The 10,599-nt window shown below is 41.4% G+C and overlaps 1 long non-coding RNA gene across 1 annotated transcript; it reads left to right on the plus strand.

The window, feature by feature from the left end:
• The first annotated feature begins 2,532 nt into the window (after positions 1–2,532).
• On the plus strand, positions 2,533–10,058 carry LOC126519798 (uncharacterized). Its single transcript, XR_007596677.3, has 4 exons — positions 2,533–2,714; positions 4,244–4,279; positions 6,929–7,133; positions 9,848–10,058. It is a non-coding gene; the product is annotated as an uncharacterized lncRNA (long non-coding RNA).
• The last annotated feature ends 541 nt before the right edge of the window (positions 10,059–10,599 follow it).

Below are 10,599 nucleotides of genomic sequence, written 5' to 3' on the forward strand. Positions count from 1 at the left end.
TGGGCAGTTTACAACAAAAAAGTCGTTGACTAAATTCTGTTGGTATATTGTTGAATAGTATTGAGTATTATTGAGCCATTGTTGAGCAGTTTTCGACAATAAAGTCATTGACTAAATTCTCTTGATATATTGTTGAATAGTATTGAGTATTATTGAGCCATTGTTGAGTAGTTTCCAACAATAAAGTCGTTGACTAAATTCTGTTGATATATTGTTGAATAGTATTGAGTATTATTGAGCCAATATTGAGTAGTTTTCAACAATGAAGTCGTTGACTAAATTCTCTTGACATATTGTTGAATAGTACTGACTATTGAACCATTGTTGAGTAGTTTCCAACAATAAAGTCGTTGACTAAATGCTGTTAACTTTTTGTTGAATAAAATTGAGTCACGAGCAATATTGAGTTTCGAAGTACATGTGAAAAACACACGCACATATGTATGTGTGCGTCTTTTGCACATATATGTTGCTTTACTGATCACTTGATCACCATTGCATATATACAGGGTGTTGTTTCACGTTACTTGAACCATAGACGTATATACACGTGTTTCAGCTAACTTTACTCAGAGTTTAAAAATATGCCGATGCACCATAAGACGATGCGACCAAATGCATGTTGCTCACTCTTGTACGTGTCACGCTATTCTTGTATTTTTCCTAAGTAGTTGATTAGTCAAGAAAATTAGCCATTCTGAAGGAACAAAGTTAGGCGAAAAATTCTAATTAGAAAGCTCTAGAGCACTTTGTAAAACGTCCTATTAGGCAATTTCTCACTTTCTATCTATTAAGTGTTAGTGTTTTTCAGCTTACTGCGGATGCCCGTGAAATAGAAAAAATATCACCTGACATATCCGCTTGCGCCGTGCTTGCAGCGCTCCCAAACGAGCATACCATCGAGCAGGGTGTGTTGCCGCTTAAAAGGCGACAGGGCAGTGACGAAGGCGTTGGCTGTGGTATTGACGCCAGCGACGTGCTTCCCTCGCTGCGGTTCATGATGGCGATAAGCAGACGGGTGTTCACACCGGTTAAATGGTATGTTTTCGTTTTTGCGCAGAGGGCTTAGGAGCAGTGCAATCACGACTCGCAGGCGGGCATATGTCACGTGGTGCTTTCTATTTCGCGAGCATCCGCAGTAAGCTGAAAAACAATAATACTTAACAGATAGAAAGACAGAAACTGTTTATTCGGACGTGTTGCCAACAGCTCTGCAACTTTCTAAATGGAATTTCTTTCCTAACTTCCTTGCTTCAGAAGTTGGTTAATTATGCTTGACTAATTAGCTAATTAAGCAAAAATACACAAATAGCGCGACACGCTACATACCAAAGGGAGCAACATGCATTTAGTCGCGTCGTCATAGAGTTTACACTCGGCCTAAAGTTAGCAGAAACACCCTGCATATATATATATATATATATATATATATATATGCAGTTTCAGAAGACAAACGTTCCTACAAGCAGTGACAAACAACCGATGATTGGACGCATCCTGCATTTCCATCGGCGTCCATTATAAGGGGCCAGTGCCCTGGCTGTGTGTTAGGAAACGGCATTGCATGCCTCCATGTTAAATATGGTCAAGGTGGCGGAGAACGTTAACAAAATTCAAGTCTGGGGTTTGGCGTGCCAAAACCACGCTTTGATTATGAGCCGCACCGTAGTAAGAAACGCCATATTTATTTTTGCCATCTGGGGTCCTTTAACCTGCACCGAACGCACAGTACACGGTCGTTTTTGCATTTCACCCCAATCGAAATGCAGCCGCCGCGGCCGGCATTAGATCCCAAGCACTCGGGTTAGTAGAGCAACAGCTCAGCCACTATGCCACCACGGTGGGTGCGGCGGAGAAAGGAGTGAACATCGTTTTTACAGAGTGCGTTTTGCTTACCCGTTAGCGCGCTATACAGAACGAAACGAAAAGCTTGGCCGATATGTACGACATGGTGCTCATATTTCACATGGAGGCCAAATTCTTTTCTGTGACCTAGACGGGGTGCTGGCGAATGTGTTCGGAATCTGCTCGGCCACCAAGCACAATCTGCGCTGCTATACGTTCTCGGTGACAAATCGCACAGCGCAGGAGCACACGCACAAATGTTTAAAGAATGGGACGACAGACCGCCCGCAGTTTGCCATGACGTCGAAATAAGAAGCACAAACAGCGACGTTTCTGTACTTTTCTGGTCGATAGTTCAGTTCGCATGGTTGCGGCACGCATTACTTTTTTTTTTTTAAATCCAAACGACGAAAACTGCGCGCGCACAAATTAGCGCGGCGTTTGTGACGTTTGAATTTGGCGCCTTTTCCCGCGCATGCCATTAGCTCCGGCCGGTGCACTGCGTTACTGCGCTAAAGAAAGTAGTTCATCAAAGAAGCGAAGCAAAAAACTTTTATACACTTGCAAATCGCAACAATTGTTCAGTAATAACATAAAATTACATAATTTGTTATCCAATGGTACAATTTATGATAATATAAGCGTGTATTTGTATGAGTGTACATGTATGATTGCGCGTTTGCGCTGTTGATGCTTCGCGCATTCCGGCGAGTTCGTGCACGCCGTTAGCTTGAGAGTTTCCTGCGTTTTCTGTGTTCTTTGTGTGCTTCGCTGTGACATCTTTGGAATATTCCTGCGTGTTGCTCGCTTTTTATGGACTTGTTGCCTCGAAGATCGCCATGATCGCCTCCGACTCAGCGACATCAAGGGTGAGTGAGTGTTTCGAATTCCCCTTGTTCGTCCATTGCGACGCGGTGAACGGAAGCGGGGAAATGATTTCAGCGCTTGTGCGTGTCTTCCGCGCGCCTCTTTTCTAGTTTTCATTCCTAGTACTATCCTTCCGTTGCGAGAATGGGTTGTACAGCACTATATTTGTGGTAGATAACGTGGAGTTTTGTCCTGGTTTAACTTTACACTCCGCTTGTGGTGACGTAAGGCAGCTATGTGGTGCCACCTAAAACAGGGCATGTTGTACGCCATGATTTCTGATACGGTGTTCGAGCACCGATTGAGCTAGCCTTATTAATGAGCGCAAAACAATGCGACGTGAAACCATCCGATCTGTACTGTAATCGAAGATATTTCGTTTGCGCCACGCTAGTACAAGGCGTGTGAGCGAGCTTTCAGCAAAAAAAAAGGGGGGGGGGGGGGGTGTGCGGTGGGATTGGCGGAAGTATTCTGTTGCGCTGTTCCCTTCAGGATCGAGTGACTCCGCGGTGCTTCAAGGCCACTATCTGACACGCCGTGCGGCCGATTTACGCGCGATCGGAAAACACGGAGGAGGCTGTCGCGCAATAATAATAAAGAATTTCAAGGGTGTACATGCGATACGTGAGATACAATAGTGGTGATGCCACAGAGTGCTGCGAAATCATCGAGTTATACGCCTTGCCAACCGCGTGCGTTTTGTTTTCCCCCAGGTCGCGCGCATTCAACTTTATTTTTTCGTCTTCTCCGTTCGTCGCCATCGAGTGCTTCGCCCAAACGGCTTCGCGTAGGCGCTCTTTGCATTCACGGAAAGGCAGATTTCATGGCACTCCAGGTCCTACAACATTCAAAATAATGTAATTTCGTGAAATTGCAGCTTTTCGCACTTCAGTAACTGATTTAACAATAGTTTTAAAATCCGTAAAGGAACGAGATGCCTGGCATATCTGCGTTGTCGTCCCACTGTGTTTCGAGGCGGCATGTATACGTTATCGGCAACATAAACATCAATAATTAGCATTGTTTCTTGTGACCATAGAAGTAGCTAGTTATGTCGAAAAGCAATTTTTGCTTTGAATCAGCACTATAGAGTGAACAGATTGAAAGGGGAGCGCATCGTTGTGAACTAAATCACGACGCTTTGCCACAAGCTTGGAATAATGCTTTGTCGAAAGAGCAGTTCTGTGAAATTCTTTCTTTGAGAGTAAGCAAAACTTCAGTAGCATCAGGTAGACGAGGAGTAAAAGAATGTAACACTGGTTTTATATGAAGGAGCTGCCTTTAATATGTGGCCATAACAGTTAAGTAGATGCGTGGAAATAATGTTTAAAGTAACTAGAGGAATGTGAAATAAATTTTTTGACAAGCTCACACTGCCATTGGTAAGAGCGGCCGGCCACACTTTAGTGTATTCAATGACTAGTCATTTGTATCCGTCCATTTATGTCAGCCTAATGGTCCATGTAGCTCTTTTGATTGTCGCTTTTGCTTCATCGTGGCTTCACGTATTAATAGTGACATCTTTTTTCAGATTCAAAATGAGCTGGGAGAGGCCCCAGCTGGAACGGTAAAAGTGAATTCTTTGGCCATCCATTCTGTAGCGTCACGATGATCAAATACAGTGATACCGTGAAAATGTATTGCAGGAAGCAGAAAAAACAACAACATTTCTGATGCAACTGCAACGCATTTGCTCCAGTGATCTATTGGTGCAGAGTGCCTTCATTAGGAGACATGGTGCCTTTAAGCACTCAGCTTAAAGACTTTGCAACTGCACCGGGACTGGGAGTGAATTTCATTGTCACTTGTGAACATATTAAACGCGGAATGTGCCTTTTTCAGTGTATATGCCTGATATGAGAGGGGCGTTCAGAAACTTAGTGTGGACATTAGTGGTCTGCATGAGTGCACATCTTTCTAGTTTTACCAGAACGAAGGTATTATGACCTATGTCATACAGCAGTGCACAGCTAGAGGTATCAAACCAGAACAGCAGCACCCTTTGAGAAAGTTGGCTGAAGAACGAGCAGCGATCGGGGCTTTCTGCATTTCAAGGGCCAAATTCCAAAAAGATTGATGCCGAGCTGGACGGTGTGAAGTGCCGGTCACCACATGCTGTAGCCAGCATGGCATTTTTAATCTCCTTGGCATTATGTCTCGTTAAGATACAGAAATTGCATCACTGCTCATAAAGAACTTGGAAATTGGGAGGTTGAGGGGAAGTGGAAGGGCTCCCCTCTGGAGCAGCCAGTGCATGCCCTTTGCTATACTGATAATCCTACCTTAATGAGAACCAGTGATGCATGTTAACCTATTACGCAGCCAAGTGCATTCCTTGTTTTGTATTAAGGGGACACTAATGACACCTTAGATGAATTTAAAATAAAGCATCGTCTTAAATAACTACTTCTGTAACTTTCTTGGTAGTTGTTTGATTATTAGAGAAAATAAAGCTCAAAGTTCAATTTTCTGAGTATCGCCCCAAGATCTTTGTGCTGACACCTCATTGTCACATCATGGATTCCAAGTATTTTTTCAAACTTGGGCTGTATTGGTTCTGTAAAAGTTCCTGACGCTTTTTATGTTGGGTTTTTGGAATACGATGAAGAACATCTTTATTTGTAAAAAAAAATTCCTACACCTCAACAAACATCATCAAAATCCATGACGTCACAGCAAGCGGGTGTGGTAACTTCAAGGCAGCACTGCCACCAATCTTTCCTCTTGCTGCTTTTACAGTTTACTCAGCCTCTTGTCACGGTATGAGTGAATCTCTTGACTTGTAGGAAGGTCATGTACAGATACATCTAAAATAATTTTTCTCTTTAGTGCTTTCATGCCGTAGTTGCTTAGGGGTGTTGGCACAGCTCCGCTAAGCACGAGGTCACAGGATCAAACAGCCGCATTTTGATGGAGGTGAAATACAAAACTGCCCAGGTACCTTGCAGCCTGATTTGGTAAAAATTAGTCCAGAGTTCCCCACTAAGGCGTGCCTAAACATCAGATTGTTGTTTTGGCACTTAAAACGCCAGAATTTAATTAATTTAATTTTGCTTTAGTGCTCCTTTAAGCTGTAGAATTCATGATCTTTGCAAAAACTCATGCTCAAAGTATTCTCCATAAAGATTAAATAAACAGTAGATATAAGTGTCTATTTATATTTTGAATTGTGGTGATACGTGATGACTATTAGAACGGTGGTACAACGAGACGGACAGAATTGTAATACAATGTATGATGGCACGATGATGCACATCGAGGAAATGACTGAGTTTCCCTAGAGGTCCCTGACATGGACATCAACTGACTGTCCACAAACTTCTGAGTTCACTCCGTGATCTTGTGCAGCCTGTGCTTTGCGAGTCGATTAATTTAATTGAGGTGGTGGTTGGCACATACTGTCCTTGCAGCTTATGTACATTTCATACAGTGGAGTGGAATCTCACATATTACTTCTGCAGCACAGCAAGCTAACGTGACGTGTAGTGGTAATCTTAGTAATGATCGACAGTCATGTCCCTCTTTGAGCTCCTAATGCTGCTTGCCAACACAAGCAGCAGCAGTTGCCCAAGATAGCGGGAAGGAGATTCATTGAAAAGTGGCATATGCCCAGGGTCGCATACCCAGTCACCCAAATTGTTCCAACGGTTGATTTTGAACTCTTCCCTTAACATAGCAGCCCAATCTCCCCATTAGACCATGGACTACCTATTGACACAAATGGATGGGAGAATAGAGACAAACACCTGAAAATATGAAGTATCCTAAGAATGGTAATCACAATAAATAGTACTAGATGTGCATTAGCGCAAGCTCTTGGGCCAGTTGGTGCGTGATGAACTTGAAAAAGGGGGGTACCAGCAAAACAAAGGACGCGCACAAACGTAAAAGGCGTTAGACAGGGACGGACGCTGGTCCGTCCCAACGTCCGTCCGTGTCCGTGCCGTTTCCTTGTGTGCGTGTCATTTGTGTTTCGCTGGTACTCCCCTTTTTCAAGTACTAGATGTTTGGATACTTTGGTTTATTATTCTTGTTTGTGCTGGATTGTTTTTCTGAAACATGTGGCGTCCAGACAGCATAAGAAGCTTGTAAGAAGTCAAGTTTAGCAATCTAGATTTGCAACAGGTACTTTTGTAATTTATTTGCAGTAGGGCTGTTGTGTGAATGTGCTTGAAATGCTTAAAACTGTTTTGCTAACATTTACTTAAACATGCAGGTTCACATAGGTTGAAGGAGTGCACATTGAGAAGGTTATCCTGGCACAGTTTACCATGGCCTGCCATGGTGGACCAGGAAAGTTTGCAAGGGCCTTGCTTCACCATGTGTTCACAGAGGAGGAGCTCATGGGCCATTTGGGCTTTGGAAATAACAGCAAGGGTCAAAAAAGGCTCTTGACCCCACCAGGGTCAGTGCTGTTATAGGCAAGTACCATATATCCTTTCTGGTTGCATTTTTACATTCACATTTTTTTCTAAAATTATGAACTTGCCATTGGCATAACAAACGACTTTCAAGTAGCCCGTGTGTGCAGTTGTATGTGACAATAGCCTACTATTTGGAATGACTGTTCGTACGATCTTAAGTGCGTAATGCCGCCATACTCAAATGCTTCTAAAATTTAAAAGCTGCCTTCACTGCTGAAAGTTTTTAGTGGCTCCACCACATAAAATGAGCTGCATTTGCGCATTAGCAGTGTTACTTGGCTGTCATTGCAAGGGATAGTTGTCTGTGAAGCACGCTCCAAATCTATTGGCATGGAGGACATGTTTAGTTAGCCTGAAAATGTTATTCTAATACGCAAATTGCGGAGAAGGTATGCTCAAGTGTGGTTACTGCTCAGCTCGAGCAGGAGCATGTTCACCAAATTGCAGAAGTCAAAACAGCTCTCCAGGTTCTGAGATGTGAAACAGTAGTTTCACCAATTTTAACAGACCACATTGAATTAAGGTTGCTCCTATATTGAAGGAGGTCCACGTGATGCCAGACAGCAGCCTTTTAGCAGAGGGAACCTGAGTGGTGTGGCAATTTTCTTTTGGTTGTTTCAATCAAAGAAACAACAGGGACAGAGTTGCAAGCATTGCTGTCAACAGTACTACGTTTAGTGGGCGCTTACTCATTCTAAGCACTTAACCTATGACTCGTATTTATTAACGCACACTTTATCACTTTGTATTCTAAGATATGAAAAAAATATTTATGTGTATTCTAAGATATGAAAAAAATATTTATGTGGCTTTTCCCCATATACTTCAATAAATTGAGAATAGGCTCTTGGGGCCTAATGTATAAAGCTTCTTACAGACCATCGGACATGTCCACTACTCCCATTCTGAAATTGTTAGAATTGATTCCTGCTTCCTTACTTCACCTACCTGTTAACAGGGTTATTATGAACCATTGCCAAGTAGATTATGGGCTTAAATTAATCAAAAAGATGAATGGGCTTTTCTGTCGCTCTTGTTTCGCCCATTGAGGATCACATTTTGGGGAGAAATATGCCTCTCTAATTTAGGAGTTATATATTTTTTGTGGTGTGCAAATGCTCAAAACTTTCGAATTGAATAGTGTCCTATTCGATTTAGTCTTTGAATGGTCACTATTTGTAAATGCCAGTATTCTAATATTTCGAAACACCAATAAAACATGAAATTTCAGCCAAAGTACGGTAAATTTTCACCTCCAATAACATAGTGTAGACATAAAACGTAACAACTTGTAATAGCAGACCAGGCTACGTTACTTCAGTAGCTGTACTTTAGAGGCTGTACAGCAATCATTTATGCTTACTGAAGAGTCCTGTGCATGTGAAGAAACTTTCTGCTGCTCCGTTTGTGCTTTTAATTAACAGCTTTTCATAACATAACAATGACAGAAACTTGCTAACTTCAATAATACTAGGATGTGAGCCTCATCTTACATTAATTGTGATATCAGCTGTTCATTATTCAGAAACTATCCATTATTTGATTTGCTTCTATCATTATTCGGTTCAGCCTCAAAAATCACTTTTCGCGCACCCTTAATATTTTTATTGCAGATTTAAGTTCTTCAGAGTGACATTCCGAGAAAATAAACTGGTAAAAAATATTTTTAAATAACAATAAAGTGGCAATACCATTTCAGTATTTGCAGTTTTACATGTTTTATTTTTTTATGCAGGATAAAGCAGCATAATTTTTTTGTGTAATGAAACTTACAAAAAACTTCTGGCAACACTCCCAAATTACTGCAATGACAGACACCAAGGAGCTAGGTGAAAAATCAGTTTTGGAGAAACCCAAGGAGCGACAGCACTATAAGAATATTTTCTAGAAGTCTCAGAAGGTTGCAGCACCTCCAGTGGGATGCTAGGCAACACTTTGTTCTGAAAAGGCAAATTTTTTTCAGAACGTTCCATCACAGCCACAGATGTACGACACTGAACCCTAAAAGGGTTAAACAAGTCAGTCCTATCGCATATGGCTCTTAAAAGACGGCATTTCTTCGTCTCTGTCACATTCTGCATGTGTCATGCTAAGCAGCTTGGTGCACTACACGGAATCCTCATTAGAACAGTAATTCAGTCGTCGAGGCAGAAAACATACTTCACTGTAAGCAGTGTCTTCTTTAATGTAGAAAGTCTTAAGTCATTGTAAGGCGAGAAGTACATTCCGATTGCATGTGAACTCAGGAAACCTAACATCAAATGAAGCTACACTCAGTTGTAGTGACATGACAGTATTGTATTTGGAGCATGGAAAAGCACAGTGAAGTGCAGCAAATTTTAATTATGAAAGTTACAAGAAATAATTTTAGTTGTCAGTTCAGGTTTATTTATGAACGACATGAATTTGTTTCACCATTTTGTTTCTCAGCAAGCAAAGTTCACATGTTTGACATCGAGGATATTCATAAAGTTATTTTGCTACAGTGTTTTGTTCCTCTTTGCCCTTTCCTGCATTTGACACTTAGTGGAGTCCTGTGCCGCACTGAATAAATTTAAATGGTCATGCTGTAAAGCTGTACCCGTGGAAAGTTGGACTAAAGCAACACAAATACATAAATCAATTTCGTTATAACGAGGGCAGATTGCATGCCATTCTTTTGCATGTGGAAGTTGCTTTTTAAAACTTGTCCTGGCTTCTTGTTTTTGCAGGCTTCACGTGTCGCAAATTGCCTGGTACCAACATGCCCTATGTAAAGAACTGTGGCCTCGCTTCTCGCATGGGACCAATAACCTCTCAAGAGCCCAAGTTGGACAGCTCAAACCAAAACACAAGTGTTGTGCTTTTGTAACTCTCGACATTTTTATGTCTGTGTTAGTCTCCTGAAGGGCCCAATTTGGATTTCTCAAATGAGCTTACAAAGGCTGTTGTGCCTTCACATTTTTATGTTAATTTTATTTATGTTAATTATGCTAGTCTCCTGAGAAGTCCACATTGGATTGCTCAATCCAGAATACAAGTGCTGTGCTTTGTTATAGTTCACTACATTTTTATGTTAGTTTTTGATATGGTTCTAGTAAGGAAAGTGTTTCCTTATTAATATATTTTTTAAGTATCTTAAGCCATTTCATGCCAAACCACCCAATTTTGTCAAGAACTGTTCCATTATGGCAAACCATTTCAAGTTTGCTTGATTTTGAGTAGGTGCAATGAGAAAATTTGCTTTCGTACATACACTTGAGTCATTCCAGGGCAACCAACCAACGTTTTTTTGACCATCACAGATATAGTTGAAGCTCCAAACTCTTGCTCCCCATTTATTTTCCTTCGCAAAAATTTTTTTGAACTTTGGCAAAAATTTATTGTTCTTGCCCAGCTAAGCTAGAAGGCACTGATACACGTTTCTTCTGAAAGGGAAATTGTATGATCCAAATATTCAGATGGTGTTCATGTCAAGAGACTG

The sequence above is a fragment of the Dermacentor andersoni genome, chromosome 11, assembly GCF_023375885.2.
Source record: "Dermacentor andersoni chromosome 11, qqDerAnde1_hic_scaffold, whole genome shotgun sequence".
Taxonomy (NCBI): Eukaryota; Metazoa; Arthropoda; class Arachnida; order Ixodida; family Ixodidae; genus Dermacentor; species Dermacentor andersoni.